General features: G+C 47.1%; 1 protein-coding gene across 2 annotated transcripts in view; it reads right to left on the reverse strand.

Moving 5' to 3' along the window:
* Positions 1-19,569, reverse strand: part of UBE3D (ubiquitin protein ligase E3D) — a 297,731-nt gene that overhangs the window by 257,468 nt on the left and 20,694 nt on the right. The window lies entirely within an intron of this gene.

A 19,569-nucleotide genomic window follows, 5' to 3' on the forward strand; every position in this document is an offset into this window, starting at 1 on the left:
AAAAAACCAAGGCGAGCCCGAGCCGTGTAACGACACAGATCTTCCTGGGCTTGAACCCAGAGGCAACTGCCTGCAGGGCAGGCAGTCTACCGCTGAGGCATAATCTCGCCTGCCCTGTGAGACTCACTTCCTGCAAGGGAGCCGAAACACCCCCGGGCACAGAAAACCAGTCACCCTGGTCCAGCATCAGGTGACTCCAGTAGTCCGCCTGCTGGCATACCCATGGTAGACCGAAGCCACGGTCGTGGCGTTGTTGTCTAGTACCTTGCAATCGCCTCGAACACGAGGAGAATCAAAGCCTGATCATGGGACAAAGAACGGTAGACAGGGTCCACAGCACCCAGGCGGCCTCCCACCTAGGTACTAACCAGGCCCGACCCTGGGTAGCCACCAAGATCAGAAGAGAGCAGGCACATTCAGGAAGTTGTGGCCGTAGGTCCATGCAAATCCAGCGACTCAGGGCCGACTGGACCCCCCCCAGGGGTCCTCACAATCCGTGAGGCCTGCATCCGTCGTAAACAACGACCACTGGAAGGAAGGAACAACTTCCCGGGCCGAAGATCCAGGGATCTCCGTCCCAACTCAGAAGACTCCGACTAAGTGGCACACCTGAATCTGCCGATTACAGAGACAAGAAATTCCTTACCACCTGGACAGTATTTCCTGGAAAGCCCAAGTGTGGAACTGGGCATACAGTACCGCCTCGAAGAAGGCTACCCACAGGTCCCGGACCAGCATGCACCCGGAGAGAAGACCGATAGCGTGATGCTAATACCCTCACTGCAGACTGAAGAGTCTGCAATTTCTCCAGGGGAAGAAGGACCTTCGCTCCCTTTGAGTCGGACTCAGGACCGGCTCCAAATGTTTAGCACCCACCCGAGACTTCGGGGGGTCTGAATGGCTATAAACAGCTCAATTAGGTCTGAGACAGAAGCTGCCCTCAGAAGAAGGTTGTTCAAGAAGCCCACGAGGCAAAACCTCACTGTCCCAACAAAGTTAGGATAATTGCGAGCTCCTAGGTGAAAACCCTCAGTGCCAACGCCAGATCAAGAGGGAGGGCCACAGACTGACAGAAGCCCTCCCCCATCATGGAGCACAGAAAATTCTGTGACATGTGCAAAACGGGACATGCATGTATGCGTCCCTGCGGGACTTACAAGTCCCACACTGTTCTCAGGCAGACCAACAAGCCGGGCGAGGAATAAACAAGAAAAGAACTCCAAGGCCGAGAAGCGGTATTCTGAGCATCCCAATGGCAATCCCATTGACTGGGAAGCACTGGCTGCAACAGACACAGCTTCTATGGTGACACAACTTGGATGTGTTTGAGCCTATGGGACACCTGCCTTAGACCGGCCGGACGAGTCACAAGCGATCAACAATGCACAGATATTCCAAACTGCCCTCACATCTTGTTCTATGGATAGGCGTAAACCCTATCTAGGACTCTGAAGAGACCACCTCGCAGACCCATCAGTCAGAGAGCAGGGAGATTCACTGAATTGTGAACCTGTAAGCCGCCCCCCCACCTAGAGCAGGGAGGGAAGACGACTGCATAGGGCAATTACGCACCCAGGGACAATTTAGTCCCCCAGCTGAGCCCTTGTCGGCCCCCGTAATAATACATACACAAAGTTTGTATGTATATTATGGAAGTGTATGCACACATGTCTTTGGAGGGTAGGAGGAAACCGGAGTACCCGGAGGAAACCCACGCAGACACAGAGAGCGACAAAGTAAGCTCCAGCTAGATTGGTTTCAGTGTCCGGAATTCGGACCGATGACTCTTGCTGACAAGTAATGAAATTAACCACTACACCACCGCGTACCATCTCTGAAACAGAAGCCCTGCATAACAAGGGCGCAGCATTCAAAGAAGCATCACAGACCTATATGAGGCCCTGGACCAACGGGTCCGCTAGCCTAATATCCTTGGTACAGAGACGGTGCTCTTCCACTGTCTGGTGCAAAATGCTCACTCAGAAATCGACTGAGACTCCAGAGTAGTAGCCACAATAGGCCGCAAGACGGACCCCAGCATGGTAAACATGACAAGGGCCAGTACCTCGGATCTTCTAACAGCCAGATCCATACAAGCGGGGACTCCCGTAATAGGGAGAGTGGTCAGCTATACATGACACCCGGAGGATCCCCTGAAAGGGTTCTCCTCAAAAGGGCACTGAACCGCCAGGCGGTGAGGGACTACCTCAGCGGCTTTTCTCATTCCGCATCTTAGAAATTATCAAAGAAGGGCAAGAAGGAGAGAACCTACACAGAGCGGTCCGATTTGTGAGATCCAAAAAAAGACCGAGCCCTCGGCGGAAACACAGCTGCACTATACAGCTTAAGAGAGAGTCCCTTACAGCAGTGAGAAGCGCACCCATAAATGCCTTATCCTGCTCTTTTTACTACCCAGGTACCTGGTCCATGGCTTCATAGCAGAAAAAATAGGATTTTTTGTACTCACCGTAAAATCCTTTTCTCTGAAGTCCATGGACGGACACAGCTCCTTAAATCTTGACAAGTGGGTTATGTTCCCTGTTTACAGGAGAGGACTAGGCAGAAACATGTTAAATAGTTAAATACATGTTACATTAACAGAGTTGAACAGCCCCGCCCAGGGGGCGGTCCCTCCAGACATAACCCTCCTCACTGCAGCTTGCAGCCTCAGTTCGTAACAAGCAGTACAAACCTAAAAAGGAGGGGTGGGAGCTGTGTCCGTCCATGGACTTCAGAGAAAAGGATTTTACGGTGAGTACAAAAAATCCTATTTTCTCTTATCGTCCATGGACGGACACAGCTCCTTAAATCTTGACAAGTGGGACGTCCCCAAGCAGTGTCAAAAAACGAGGGGTGGGAAATATATCAGTAAAAACAATTTTAACTTCACCCCAAAACAAGCAGAGCTCCTCAACGGAGGAGGTGCAACTTTAAACAGCCGCCGGCAAAAACTAGCGGCTGAAAAAAACATCATAAGATGCACTCACAGCAACCATGTAAATTCTGGAAAAAGCGTGAACGGACGAGCAAATCGCCGCCTCGCACACCTGTGAGACCGACGCATGATGTCGGGAAAAAAAAAAAAAAAAAAAAAAAAAAAAACCCAGGAAGCACCAATTGCCCTGGTCGAAAGTGCCGTGACCGGAAAGGGGGGCCCGCCCTTAGGAGCATAGGCCTGTATGACGGCCTGCCCGATCCACCGAGAAATGGTGGTCGACGAGACCGCCAGGCCCTTTTGTGGACCAGACACCTGACACAAAAGAGAGTCAGAAGCTCCGAAATGGAGCCGTAGTAGGCTGGTATACCCGCAAAGCGCGTACCACGCCTAAAGTATGAAAGGCCGAAACCTCCTTCGGAAGAAGGGAAGGTCGCGGGCGCACCATCACCTAATCCTTATGGGGGATCAAGCATGGCGGCTTGCAAGACAAGACCGCCAACTCAGAAACCCCTCTAACAGAGGTAAAGGCCACTAAAGGGGCCACCTTCTGAGATAGTGTCAAGAGAAAATCTCTGATGTTTCCAAAAGGAAGGTTCCTGAAGAACCGAGAGCACCAGAGTCAAAACTCATGGGGGAAGAGATGGGCCAAGAGGGGAAAGTATATGACAAACCCCTTGCGCACAAAAAAAGGGGACCCACCAGGGAACGGGCCGCAAAAAGGCCACTAAAAGAACACAGCCAAGGCTGAAATCTGCCCCCAAACGGTGCTTTAAGCAATTTTTAGATCCAATCCAAGCTTTAAAAACAGCAGGACCCTGGACATTGAAAGTACGCCCGTGGACGTCACTCCATCCCTTCGCACCAAGAGAGGTGCGACGGTAGATCCTCCGGAAGAAGACTACGGTGCCCTGTTGAGATGACCGAGTCAGACAGACCCTGGTCACCTAAAGTCTGGCTTCCAATAACCATGTTAAGCAAGTCAGTGACTGTACAACAGGAGGAAGTATGGGACCTTGAGACAGGAACCTCCTGCCCTGGCAATCGCCAGGGTGCCTCCGCTACCAGGCGCCCGATATCAGCGTACCAAGGACGCCGAGATTAATCTGGAGCGATTAGAATCATCGGGATCTCCTCAGCATCCACTCTGTGGAGCGGCCGAGGAAGCAATTACCATGGAGGAATGGCAAAAAATCACCGATACAGACAACACAGGGCCACCAGCGCGACTGACGCGTCTGTACAAGATCACTAGACCTGGCCACTAACTGACACCCTTGCGGCGGAGACAAGCTGCCAGGAGATCCATGCCATGTGAGGCTCACCTCCTGCAAGGGAGCCGAAACACCCCAAGCACAAAGACCAGTCGCCCTGGTCCAGCATCTGGCGACTCCAGTAGTCTGCCTGCCGGCATACCTGATGGTAGACTGAAGCCACGGCCGTGGCGTTGTCCGGCTGAAACCAGATTGGTCGACCACAAGGAGAAGCATAGCCTGATCGCCTAAAATAGTAGGACAATGAACAGTAGACAGCACCTGGTATTCCCAGGCGGTCTTCCACCAGGCACTAGCCAGGCCCGACCCTGGGTAGCTACCGAGACCAGACACATTCAAGGAGGTGTGGTCATAGGTCCACGCAAGTCCAGCGACTCAGGGCCGACTGGACCCCCCAGTTTTGTGAACCTCCAGGTTCACAACCCGTGAGCTGGCATTCGTCGTAAACACCGACCACTGGAAGGAAGGAACAACTTCCCGGACCGAAGAGTCGGGAATCTCTGTCACCAACTCAGAGAGACTCTGACTAGGTGGCGCACAGGAATCTAATGATTTCAGAGACAAGAGATTTTTACCACCTGGACAGTAGTTCCACTGGAAAACCAGGGTGTGGAACTGGGCATACAGTACCACCTTGAAGGAGGCTACCCACAGACCCTGAACCAGCAGGCGCCCGGAGAGAAGACCGATTGCGTGATGCCAATACCTTCTCCGCAGACTGAAGAGTCTGCAATTTCTCCAGGGGAAGAAGGACCTTTGCCACTGAGGAGTCTGGATCAACACTAGATACTCCAACGCTGAGTCGGAACCTAGCATGCCCATAATTTGAACCCTGGGTCGCACACATGTAGGGCAGGCTTGCTGCCACTGAGCTACACTTTCTGGCCTAAACGTTTAACATCCACCCGAATCTTCGGAGGGTCTGAATGGGAATAACCCATCCACTAGGTCGGAGACAGAAGCTGCTCTCAGAAGAAAGTCGTCAAAGTAGCCAATGAGGCAAAGCCTCGCTGTCCCAACAAAATTCAAATAAGTGCGAGCTCCTAGCTGAAAACCCATGGTGCTGACGCCAGATCAAAAGGGAGGGCCACAGGCTGACAGAGACCCTTCTCTCATCACGAAGCACAGAAAAAAACACTGTGACATGTGCAAAACGGGACATGCATGTATGCGTCCCTGATGTCCGAGGACGTCAGGACATCCCCCGGATGAAGCGCAGCTACCACCGAACAAATGGATTCCATGCGGAACTACCCGACGTTCACAAAGGTATTTAGGGCCTGAGGCCCATAGAAAACCCCAAAACTCTCGTCCTGCAGGAAAGGTAAAATTACCTTGCAGCTTAGCAAATCCCACACTGCCCAAGGCAGACCGACGTGCCGGGAGGGGAAGACACAAGGACAGAACTTTGTTCTGTGGATAGGAGGAAACCCTATCTAGTACTCCGAAGAGACCACCTCGCAGACCCACTAGTCGGAGAGCAGGGAGGTTTCACTGAATTGTGAACCTGCAAGCCGCCCCTCCCACCTAGAGACAGGGAGGGAAGGCTATATACATTGGCAGGATTTGGGTGCCGGCGTGATCGGCTTATGCACCCAGGGACAGATTAGTCCCCCAGCTGGGCCTTTGACGGCCTGGGAGGGTTGCCCCTAAATAATACACACACATAGTGTGTATGTATATTATGTAGGTGTATGCACACATGTCTTTGGAGGAAACCGGAGTACCCGGAGGAAACCCACACAGACACAGGGAGCGACAATGCAAGCTCCAGGCAGATTGGCGTCAGTGTGCAGATTGGCGTCAGTGTGCAGATTCGAACCAATGACTCTTTTGCTGCCAAGTAATGGAGTTAAGCACTACACCACCGTGTGCATAAAACCATTCTGAAACAGACGCCCTGGATAACAAGGGCGCAGCATTCAATGAAGCATCACAGACCTATATGAGGCCCTGGACCAGCTGGTCCGCTAGGCTAATAACCTCAGGAGAGAGTCGGTGCTCCTCCACTGTCTGGTGCAAAATGCTCACTCTGTGAGTTGTATACAGCACTAGGGGTCAGGACTACTCCAAGATGGCCGCCGAGCGTTCAGAACGCGGCCACAGGAAAAAGGCCAGCACAATGTAAGCTGCGCCATAGCGTGGCTACGACAAAATGGGCGCCAATGGGAGTCTTCAATGTAATTGAAAAATCTCCCAAAAAATAGCGCCAGCGACCACTGAGACCCCAGTGTAGTGGCCACAATAGGCCGCAGCATGGTAAACATGGAACGGGTCAGTACTTCGGATCTTCTATCAGTCAGATCCATACAAGTAGGGGTTCCCGCCCGGCGGTGAGGGACTACAAAAGCCCTCAGTGGCTTTTCTCATTCCGCATCTCAGAAATTATCAAAGAAGGGCACAGAAGGAAAAAACCTACACAGCGGTCTGATTTGTGTGATCCAAAAAAGACCGAGCCCTCAGCGGAAACCCAGCTGCACTATGCAGCTTAGGAGAGTCCCTTGCAGCAGTAAAAAGCGCACCCATAAATGCCTTATTCTGCCTTTTTTTTTTTTTTTTTAACTAGGTACCTAGTCCATGGCTCCATAACAGAGCATTCCCCAGGGGATAACGGGGGAAGGGGGCACTCTTTTACCGCCCGCCCGCAGTCCACCCCCACCCTGGCACAACTGTGTCCAGGACTAACAATAAAAACTCTGTGGGAATCACAGGTGCTAACACCTGCTGCCACCACCAGCATGTGGGGAAGGACCCAGATACTGACTCCAATATTTACATATAGTGTGTATTATAATATGCACACCTGTCCATACAAATAGACAAAAGCTCCTAGAGCCCTATTCAGGGCCTCTCACCCACTTGCTGCGCTGACCAGGGGTAACCAGGGGACTCCCTCAGGAGGAGACTGCACAGCGCTGCCTGTGAGGAAAAGAACCGTGAGGTAACTTTTGCAGGGACCTGTGTTTAAACAGGAAAAGCCTCATAGGGCTGTTTTATTTAAGGATAAGACACAGATACAGCATAAAAAGCAAAACCATTACAGGTGTCACCAATCAGTCAGCGTCTGCTGAAGTATAATCATAAACATCTGTGCTCATCACAGGGCTTTTTACCTCACAGGAAAGCCCAATACAAAAAAGAAAAAACACAGGCCAGATAACACAGTCCCCTCAGGAAGGCCCCCTCCCCCCTGACAGCGGCAATGTTAGCAATGCAGCAAGGGAAAGGAGCAGGGAAGTAAGGGGAAGGGACCCCCGAACCCCAGGAATGCCCAGCTGTACCAACCCACCGAAGCAGGAGGGACTGTACTTACCCGTCCGAGCGAGGACTCGCTGACGCATTCCTGACAGACCTACAACCGCAATGGAGGTAGCTGTCGGCCCGGTCCACTGTGATTGAGGCAACACCACAGCTCAGTCATATGTGGACCTCGGAGCAAAGCTCACCGGCCACCTCAGGAGTCATGAGGTATGGCGTGGCAGACCAAGCCTCTTTGCAAAGGTGTGCCCACGCTTGCTGGTCGGACTGAGTAGACTACAAGGATCTATAATATCCAGCCTGTCTCTCAGCCAACAGTTGAAAGAAGATTCTTCAAGAAAAAGTAAAGTAAAATAAAATAAAATAAAATTTCTCCTCAGGGCGCTGGGCCCAAAGGGAGCCATACGTCCTTCTCCTTTGCTAGGCAGAACGAAACTGAGGCTGCAAGCTGCAGTGAGGAGGGTTATGTCTGGAGGGACCGCCCCCTGGGCGGGGCTGTTCAACTCTGTTAATGTAACATGTATTTAACTATTTAACATGTTTCTGCCTAGTCCTCTCCTGTAAACAGGGAACATAACCCACTTGTCAAGATTTAAGGAGCTGTGTCCGTCCATGGACGATAAGAGAAACAAAAGTACCCCCCTGAGGGTGGGACTTTAAAAGGTGACACACAAAAAAAAAAAAAAAAAAAAGTGTCATATAGACCATAGAAAAAAGATAAAAAACACATATGGTCACAAATTCAATAATACGGAGCATTCCCCAGGGGGCAACGGAGGGAGGGGGCACTCTTTTAACCCCCGCCCATCCGCATTCCACCCCCAGCCTGGCCCAAAAGTGTCCAGGGCTAACAAAGAAGTCTCTGTGGAGATCCCAGGTGCTAACACCTGCCGCTGAGCATGTTGGGGGAAGGACCAGATACTGACTCCAAATATAAAAGACATTTGCATGTGTATGTAATACCTGTCTTAACATAAAAACTGACGCTCCCAGGGCCCTATACAGGGAATCTTACCCACTCGCTGCGCTGACCCGGGGAGTTAACAACTTATCCCAATATAAGTCTGTTAGCATAGCCAGGGGACTCACCTCAGGAGGAGACTGCCCAGCGCTGCCGACCGCTCTCATCACACAGCGTGTGGAGAGGAAAGAAACCATGAAGGAACTGCGGCGTCTGCAGGGACCTGTGTGCGCCGTAGATACAGCACTAGGGGTCAGGACTGCACAAAGATGGCCGCCCGCTGCACATGGCGCGGCTACGACAAAATGGCCGCCAATGGGAGTTTTCAATGTAATTGAAAACCTCCCAAAAAAATGGCGCCAGCGTCGGCCAAACGGCGGCAAAACGCCACATTTTAAACAGGGAAAGCCTCCTAGAGCCTTTACAGTGAAAACCCCCACAGGAAAAGCCCAGTATCAGACAGTAAAAGGTGCCAGATAACACAGCCCTCTCAGGAAAGCCCCCCCCCGGACAGCGTGCCTTAGCAATGCAGCAAGGGAACGGAGCAGGGAAGGGAGGAGTGCTCCTCCACTGTCAGAGCACCTCCGAACCCCAGGAATGCCCAGCCGTACCAACCCACCGAAGTAGGAGGGACTGTACTTACCCGTCCGAGCAAGGACTCGCTGACGCATTCCTGACAGACATACAACCGCAATGGAGGTAGCTGTCGGCCCGGTCCACTGTGAGTGAGGCAACACCACAGCCCAGTCATATGTGGACCTCGGAGCAAAGCTCACGGCCACCTCAGGAGTCATGAGGTACGGCGTGGCAGACCAAGCCTCTTTGCATAGGTGTGTCCACGCTTGCTGGTCGGACTGAGTAGACTACAAGGATCTATAATATCCAGCCTGTCACTCAGCCGACAGTTGAAAGAAGATTCTTCAAGAAAAAGTGAAAATAAAATAAAATAAGATAGAATAAAATAAAATTTCTCCTCAGGGCGCTGGGCCCAAAGGGAGCCATACGTCCTTCTCCTTTGCTAGGCAGAACGAAACTGAGGCTGCATGCTGCAGTGAGGAGGGTTATGTCTGGAGGGACCGCCCCCTGGGCGGGGCTGTTCAACTCTGTTAATTTAACATGTATTTAACCATTTAACATGTTTCTGCCTAGTCCTCTCCTGTAAACAGGGAACATAACCCACTTGTCAAGACTTAAGGAGCTGTGTCCGTCCATGGACGATAAGAGAAATAAACCCCTAAACTTCAGCTTTATTACTTACCTATAAAATACTGCCTGCACTGCCAATCTTTGCTCTCTTAAAAAACTACCAAGGGCTGAAAAATTAGGAATGAGAGAAGAGGAATGCCATTTGCCTGTTTATCCCGCAGTAATGTAGGGGCTAGGAGATAGAACCATAGATCTCGGCAGGGGACATGGCATTTAGCACATGCAATACAGAGTAGAAAAGATTATTTAGTAATGGTAACGAGCAGTGGTCTCCAAACTGTGAAGCCCTTTACATACCTTTATCTGTCCCTTGGGGCACTATTTCACCAACTGACAAAAATGATGGGGCACTGTTCTATCAACCGACACCATCAATGGGGCACCATTTCTCCCATAAAAACCAATGGGGCACCGATGATAGGGCATTTTCTACTCCCATTGGCCACAGTCTGGCCCCCTAAAGCAGGGATGGGCCACATGTGGTCCACGGAGCCCTCTTATGTGGCCCGCGACCGCCTGCTCTGGAAATAAATAGAATACGGTTATTAAAGGTCAGTTTATTACTAAAATCACAATGTCTATATGGGCATATCTGTTCTGCAGTGGTTACTGGGCTGCTTTCAAACTGATCCGCAGGTGCAGAGGAGTTTACCTGCGGGTTACCTGCACTGAGCCATAGACTTCTGTTATTACCTGCAAGTTTGGTGAGCTTTCTGAAAGTGCACCAAACCTGCAGATATACAATAAAAGTCTATTGCAAAGTGCAGGAAAGCCAAAGCTACACTGCGTTGCACCCGCGGTATGGGTAAACCGCAGCTCATCAGTGTGAAAGCAGCCTTGGGGCCCCTTTTACACGGTCAGTCCGACAGTCCTACCAATTCACCTCTAAGTAGTGGCAGACATAAACCGACTTGTGTCCTACCGCCAATCCGATCCGCTGAAAAGTATAGTGGGCTGTGTACTTGTCCGCTCTGCATATGCAGAGCAGACATGGACATGCCAGCCACCTGCTCCGCTCATTGTGGCCCGCTACCAGTTACCAAGTCTCTTAAGTGACCCTCGCTTTTCAAAAAGTTGGGCACCCCTGCCCTAAAGCCTGAAGGACAGTAAACTGGCCCTTTGCTTAGAAAGCTTGGAGACCTCTGGTAAGGAGCAACAGTGCAGGCAGGGGGCTTGATAGGTGTTACTGTGTATGTCTTTGCAAAAAAATAAAATAATGCAGTACATTTTCACTCTTTATGCACATTCCCCATGTTTTGTCTTTTTATAAACTCTTCAGGTACGAAAAAAAATATGCTGTCAGTAATCCAATGAGCTCCTAACTTCCTGTTTAAGCTGACACAGGGGGATTGATTTACTAAAACTGGGGAGTTTAAAATTTGCTGAAGCCCTGCATACAAACCAATCAGCTTCCAGGTTTTTGTCGAAGCTTAACCTCTTCACACAGAGAGTATGCAAACATGCGGCCTCTCGGTGTGTTGCCCTTGCATACGACACTGGAAACACAGCTTTGTGGAGAGCGCCACTTGTGATCAGGAGCTTTCCGATCATGTGACCGCCGTGACAGCCCATCACAGTGGTCACATGATCATAAACCCCATCCCACCTCCGGGCATCTGAATCCCCCTTAATGACTGGGAGGTGGAAAGGGGTTAACTGAACAAGCTTAAAGCGGTAGTTCACCATGCACAGCTACACCAGATTTTGCACTTTCCAGTCTTAGCAAATCAATCACAGGGCGTCTGCTGCAAAGAAATCCCAAGCAGTGTTAGCCCTCTGTTGTTCTGTAGACATAAGCACACTTAATCCTCTCCCAATGGGGGGTTTCTGTAGTCTAGCAGGGAAGAACTAAGACCCCATTCACACCTAGGCGTTTTTACGCCTGTAGCGCTACGCCGCTGCCGCCAGAGGGCTGAAAACAGATGTCCCTCTATGGAGATGGTTCACATCTCCACGCCGGACGTCTGTCGCCTGCCGCGTGAAAAAAGGTCCCGGTCCTTTTTTTCAGGCGTCTTCGAGCGTTCGGCTAGGAGATGGCAATCATCTCCATAGAGGGGGTCATCTTGGGGCACATCTAGGCGGACAATACCGGCGTTTTGTCGCCGCAAATCGCGGTACAAAACGCCGCTATTTTTACAGCGATTTGCGGCGACAAAACGCCGCGATTTCGTCAGTCTAGATGTGAATGCAGCCTTAGAAAGACCGATGACACTGCCTGAAATTTCAAGTGTAGCGGAGGCAGCATTATCAGTGTACTACAGGAAGTTGGGAGCGCACTGGATTTCTGGCAGATCAACAGGTTTTTATTCCGTACTTGGAGCATTTTTTTTTACGAGACAAACTATGGAAAATTGTGCATGTATAACCAAGATTGAGATTATGGAGGATCAAAAACACAAAAAAAAAACAAAAAAAAAACAGGCAGTTAAGACACGTTTTTACTGTCTCCCCCAAGCTGCAAAGGCAGCTAGCTGTAAAGGGGTATGCAAATGCAAAACGCATAGTGGCAAAATGTCTGTCAAACATCCACCATGAATCGCTCTTTAGAGGGCTACAGTTAGTATAAAAAATCTGTGTTATTTTACAGATTAGAGAATATATCATCTTTTTTACACGTTTTTGGAAGCAACAGAGTGACTTAAAAAGGAAAGGAGTGTCGCTCAATAAGTTAAAAGGTTGAGCCAAGTACATTTTTTCGATCCAATTAGCCAAACCAAAGAGGGACTCAACACATCTGAAGAACAAACGGCAGATATGAAAGTCACGTGTGGCTAAGGATACCCAAGTGTGTGTCCTCTACACCTCTTATCACCGGATTCATGTCACTACTGAAGTAGGAGAGCTCAAGCTGAATCACATGCTGTAGCAGAAGGAACACAATGAAACCAAGGCCAATAAGTTTTAAGAACTGTACAATTCTTTTGCAAGTATAAAAGGGCCAAAGGGATTCATATTATTTTCAGCTAAGATAGTGTCTGAAGCAGTTGTTCAATAGCACCTTTCTCTCGGTGATGCTCATTAGAAGAACTGTAGGTTGGTAAAATGATTGATTTTCTTTGCTGCTGGAGCTCTTCTGAATTGGAGAGAAAATACTGGAAGATTACACAAGGAAACAGTGCCCCCAGCTGGCCAATTACAACCAAACATATTACACAATTTTACATTACATGCTATATCAATGCCTTAGTATTAGAACTTGTTTTCATTTTTTTTTTTTTTTAATAGGTTATCCTTGAAATTAGGATGCGAGGAATTAAAGCAATCTTGGGTTTCTAAGCTTTAAAATAAATATTTAATTTAGCACAGAGACTATATTTCTCAAATAGGCAAAATAACAGTATATGCAGTGCAAGTATAAGGCATACTAAAACTAGATATGTAAACCTGACTCTAGTAGAACTCCAATGTTAAAAATTAAACACATTTCCCAGGTAATAAACACATTTAACACAAAATAAACAAAGTCCCCATATGAAAAGTGCTATATATTAATTATCAGTGAAAAAAGTTCCATACAAGTTTTTAACCACTTGACCTCTTGAAGATTTACTCCCCTTCATGACCAGGTAATTTTTACGATACGGGACACTGCGTAAGGCTGGGTTCACACTACTACACTACTTTCATCCTACTTTGCTCTGCTACATTGGTCCTACATTTATCCTACATTGGTCCTACATCCATCCTACTTTCATGAACAGGATACTACTTTGGTCCGACTTCAATGATATTCAATGGGCCTGAAGTAGGATCAATGTAGGACCAAAAGTAGTACAGGGAGCATTTTCAAAGTCGGACCGACTTGTGTAGGACACTACAAGACGCTCTCATAGGGAAACATTGAACACAGAGCAAAGTAGGATGAAAGTAGTGTAGTAGTGTGAACCCAGCCTTACTTCAACTGACAAAAAGTCATGCAACACTGTACCCAAAAAATAAAATGATATCATTTTTTACCCCCCACAAATAGAGTTTTTTGGTGGGGTATTTGATCACCATTTAGCTTAAAAAAAATTTGCACTGTAAACAAGAACAAAAAAATAAATAAATAAAAAAAAAACACAACACACAACATTATTTCTGCTATAACACATCTCCAATAAACACATGAAAAAAAAAATCTAAATACCTTGACCAATTTAGGCTTTTAGACTGTCGGACACTAACTGACACCCTTGACACTTTGTGGGAACCAATGACACTAGTACATTGATCAGTGCTAAAAATAATCACTGTATTAATGACACTGGGAGGGGATTAAACATCTAGGGCAGGAGTGTCAAACTCAATTACATCGTGGGCGGCATCAGCATTATGACTGCCCTCAAAAGGGCCGGTTGTATCTGTGAGATTAGATGTCCAGTGCATGCCCACCCCTTTACATTAGATGTCAAAAGCCACCCCACTATCAGAAATTGGGTCCCCAACTCTCCCTTACATGGCAGTGCACCCCCCTTTCCTTATGCTGCTGGGAAGAAACTAGATGCATTGCTTGAAAGCAGAAAGTAAGGGTCTGGAGTAGGACCAGAGGAGGGCTGGAGCTCTCCTGCAGCTGCAGGAGAGGTGCGAAGGCCACATGAAATTGCCTGGAGGGCCGGATTCAGCCCGCGGGCCTTGTGTTTGCCACCTATGATTTAGGGCAATCAAAGGGTTAACTGTGTGCCTAGCCAGTGTTTTACTGTACTATGTGAGCTACTTTTACTCAGCGAAGTGATGTCTTTAACCACTTCCCGACGGCCGTACGACTATATACGGCCGCAGGGTGGTTCTACTTCTCTGGGGTGCCGTGTTTTCACGTCTGCCCCTTTGCGCGTTCCCCGCACACGCTCCCGAGCGCTCAGCAGGGAACTGCTGTGCTGGCCAGGACCTTTAGGCAGCTAAAGGACCCGGACAGTTTTTGCGATTCGGCACTGCGTCGCTTTAACTAACAATTGTGCGGTCATGCGACGTGGCTCCCAAACAAAATTGGCGTCCTTTTTTTCCCACAAATAGAGCTTGCCCCCATTGTGTTTAGCTGGTTAGTGGGCATGGAGGAGGGGGAAGGGAGTGGACTGTCATTTACCACTGTGTATACGTATGCCCAAATGTGTGATTCTATAGTCACATGGGTTGCTCAGATGCAATAGGGAAACTCACTGAAAACGGAGCATGTGCAGAGCTGCCACCACAGCTGCAAAACTCCTAGCTGAATTGTGGACATGAACAGAAGGTTGAGATAGAGAACAGCAGGATTAACCAGGTTTTTTGCAGAATACAGAAAACGAATCTCATAGTGACCGAGTATGAACAGCATATAATACAACATTTATTTGTAGTTTTTTATGATGTGGGTCTAGTGACACTAAAACTTGGGCCACATCTCATAATTGATACAAAAGAAAATTCCAAAGGAATGTTAGACCCAGGGTCAACAAAAACATACTGTATAGATCCAAAAGCTCTTGAGGACTTGGGGTCTCCAACACTGCTACAGTAAGGAAAAAAAAGTATATTTGATCCCCTGCTGATTTTGTATTTTTGCCCACTGACAAAGAAATTATCAGTCTATAATTTTAATGCTAGGTTTATATTAACAGTGCGCGAAAACAAAAATATCCATAAAAAACACATTTTTAAAAAAGTTGTAAATTGATTTGCATTTTAATGAGTGAAATAAATATTTGATCTATCAAATCAGCAAGATTTCTGGCTCCCAGGTGTCTTCTATACAGGTAACAAGCTGAGATTAGGAGCACACTCTTAGACTGGGGCGGTGCAAGCGTTGGCAGTAAAGAGCCACTAGTTTTAGCGGTGCTTTATCGCTGTTCTAGCGGCCGAAGAAAGGGTTAATAGCGCCCGTGTTTTGGTGCTGCCGAAGTGATTTGCAGGTGCTTCGGCAGCGCTGCCCATTCATTCCAATGGGCAGGGCATTTTGGGAGCGGTGCACCGCCCCAAAGACGCTGCTTGCACCGAACCGCCTTCATTTTCAAAGCACTAAGGTTTTTACACAGGCACTATTTTTTGCGCTAAAACGCCTAAAAAGTACCCCAGTGTGAAAGGGGTCTTAAAGGGAGTGCTCCTAATCTAAGCTTGTTACCTGTAAAAAAAAAAAAGACACCTGTCCACAGAAGCAAACAGATTCCAATCTCTCCACCATCGCCAAGACCAAAGAGCTGTCCAAGGATATCAGAGACAAGGTTGTAGACCTACACAATGCTGGAATGGGCTACAAGACCATCGCCAAGCAGCTTGGCGAGAGGGTGACAACAGTTGGTGTGATTATTTAGCAAATGGAAGAAACACAAAATAATGTCAATCTCCCTCGGTCTGGGGATCCATGTAAAATCTCACGTTGACAAGTTTCAGTGATCATGAGAACAGTGAGGAATCAGCCCAGAACTACACGGGAGAATCTTGTCAATGATCTCAAGGCAGCTGGATGAGTAACAATACGCCGTGAAGGACTGAAATCCTGCAGCGCCCGCAAGGTCCCCCTGCTCAAGAAAGCACATGTACAGGTCCATCTGAAGTTTGCTAATGAACATCTGAAAGATCCGGAGGAAAACTGGGGGAAAGTGATGGGGTCAGATGAGATTTAGCCATTTTGCATCAACTCAACTCGCCGTGTTTGGAGGAGGAGGAGGAGGAGGAGGAGGAGGAGGATGAGGAATGCTGCCTATGACCCCAAGAACACCGTCCCCACTGTCAAACATGGTGGTAGAAACATTGTTTTGGGGGGGGGGGGGTTTCTGCTAAGGGGACAGGACAACTGCATCAAAGGGACAATGGACAGAGCCATGTACCATCAAATCTTGGGCGAGAACCTCCTTCCCTCAGCCAGGGCATTGAAAATGGGTCGTAGATGGGTCTTCCAGCGTGACAATGACCCAAAACACACAGTCAAGGCAACAAAGGAGTGGCTCAAGAAGAAGCACATTAGGGTCCTGGAGTGGCCTAGCAAGACTCCAGACCTTAATATGTGAAGGGAGCTGAAGGCTCGAGTTACCAAATGTTAGCCTTGAAACCTTAATAACTTAGAGAGGATCTGCAAAGAGGAGTGGGACAAAATCCCTCCTGAGTAGCCAACTACAAGAAACATCTGACCTCTGATTGCCAACAAGGGTTTTGCCACCAAGTCATGTTTTGCGAAGAGAACCCTTTTTTCACTCATTAAAATGCAAATCAATTTATAACTTTTCAGCATGGATTCAGCTTGGATTCAGCTATTCCACCAACACCATGTCTGAACATTTGCCACTTATAGTTGGGGTTCCCACTTTACTCTCCAGCATACAATAACCCAAAAAACATTCAGGTGGGAAATAAAGGGTCTTGTTAGGTCTTAGATCAATGCTATTGAAAAATCTGTAATACAATTTCTGTCTTTTCAAAAAAGGTACAAGGTCATGGCAGGTGAAATCTTCAGATATATTCAATCTAAACATTACATTTCAGCAATAAGTAAAAATAAATCTCTCTCTCAGATCTCTACAAATGCGGCCTTATTTTACAGCTGTACCAGACTCTATCCACCACTGCGCATCCCAGCACATATATTAGATTTTCAAATGGGAGGAAAAGGGTGTACAGACCAAGGCACAATGTACCATATATGGTGCATATATCCTAAGGTACGGCGATTGTGGATGAAGGTCTATCATCTAATTAGAACCAACAGAACCTACATAAAAGAACCATGGGGAAGCCCTGCTACACAAACTCAATGTTTTAACAAAACCAGAATTTAAACTTATTTAACTTTGTGGCATCGTAGTCATCCATTTACAATTTTTAGTAGGTACTGCAAAGAACGGGCACCATAGTTAATGAATAGATGACCCCCTTTCTTCAGGACATTCAAGATAAACTTCTAAAGGCTTGAGAACACTGGCTAGGCTAGAGAAAGGAGTGCGGCAGCCGCGTCACACGCTGCCTGATCATTTGGAAACGCGTTGCATACCCGATGACGTCATCATCCTCCGCCTGCTGTCCACCAGCGTTCCAAGCCTCGGTTTGAGGATCTCCTATCACAGCCGGCTTTCTTCACCAGCGATGGAAAGATAACCTCACCACACAGCGCTCCAGCAGGACCAGGAAGTGAGCGACGGCCAGATGACACCCTTCCCTCCCTGGGAATTTTACATGCCTACCTGTCACTTCCAAAATGTGAGTGACCATTACCTGTGCTTATAATACATTGTGTTTTAAACTACTACATTGTTGTGATAAAAACAGGCATATAAAAAACAGGGCGTTCGCCAACGTCACCTCTTGGTGGACTCTATGTAATACTCAGAGTCCACCAAGAGGTACCGAAAGGTGACGTTGGCGAACGCCCTGTTTTTTATATGCCTGTTTTTATCACAACAATGTGAGTACCTAGTGTATTATTTTGTTTGAATAAACCCAATTTTAAAACGATACTGCACTATTGGCACTTTCATCTCCCTGGGTGCGAGTCACTGTCACGGTTTGGACGTGACTACCGAGAGGGATCTATATTTTTTTCCAATTACAGTTCATTTTGATGACACCTAATGTGGATAAGACCAGAAAAGTGTACCTGGGTTTTTATGCTGTTACCTTACAGCAGTAAGGTAAGGGGACATCCTCACTTACTCTGAAGAAAACACCGGAAATCAACCCCTTTTGTCACGTCACTTTGGCATCTACACCAGCACTTTTATTTTGGATTTTGCCTGCTGCTATGTTTATACTTATCTGCTGCATGGACATTTAACCTAGTTTATTACAGTCACTGGTGTGCTTCGCACGCTGTACACTTTATTGTGTATCAGTACGTTTGTTATTATTTATTTCACTATATGACACCAGCACTGTCACTCTGTATTTCACATTTCTTCAGTTAGCTTTGGCTGCATTGTAGCACGTTTATTTTGATGATATTTATTTGTATGGTATACCAGTATCATTTTTTATTATTGCTACTCATGATTAGTAGCCAGACTATATTTTCCATTTTTTCAATTTTTTTTGTTCCATATATAAGGATTGGCTACACTTCCTCTGCACGTTATCCCACTCCCACTCCCTCGCACTACCCCTTTATTCTTCATATGGTGCCGATTTGATGCCTGATGCATTGGCTTTACTGCGCATTTTTTACTTGTTTTGATAACACTGACACATGCCCAAATGGCCTCTGGAACCCACTCTTGGCCCTTTAGCGCCGAGACACCAGTGTGAGGCAAGAGGTGGGTAAGGAGGATGCCCTCTGCCACACATTTTTTTTTCTCATCTTCTCTTTTCTTTTTTTCTTTAGTTTTTCAATATTTTTTCCAGGCTACCCCTTGTCACCCCTCCATACCCCCCTTCTTTCTCTGGTCCCTACACTAAACTTGCACAAACACCCATCATCCCTGAACCCCTTGTATGCCAACACACATACTGTATGGTCTACTTTATTATCTCAACTCGCAGGTTCATTTCAACCTTAGTATACTGAACACCTAATTTATATATATATATATATATATATATATATATATATATATATATATATATATATATATATATATATATATATATATATATATATATATATATACATATACATACACACACACACACACACACACACACATATATATATATATATATATATATATATAACAAATCTAAACACAAAACTTAATTTGTGTAAGGTGCTTCCCTACAGATGAAATATTGTATTTTTCATGGTATATTCTAAATTTCTGTTACTATTTCGCTGAAATTTAACTAAAGGCTCATTATGTAATGAAATACTGCATAGTAATAGTTTTAGGACCTTCATAGACATTTACAAAAAAAATACTTACTGTAAATTTATTTTATGGATAAGTCAACTGGGCAAAAGGTTTGTAAAAATTGCTCAAAAGTATGAACACTGATATTACAGAGCATCTTTTTTGGCTGTAACCACTTAAGGACCCCCCGGCAGAATGGCACAGGCA

This window comes from Rana temporaria, chromosome 4 (assembly GCF_905171775.1).
Source record: "Rana temporaria chromosome 4, aRanTem1.1, whole genome shotgun sequence".
NCBI lineage: Eukaryota > Metazoa > Chordata > Amphibia > Anura > Ranidae > Rana > Rana temporaria.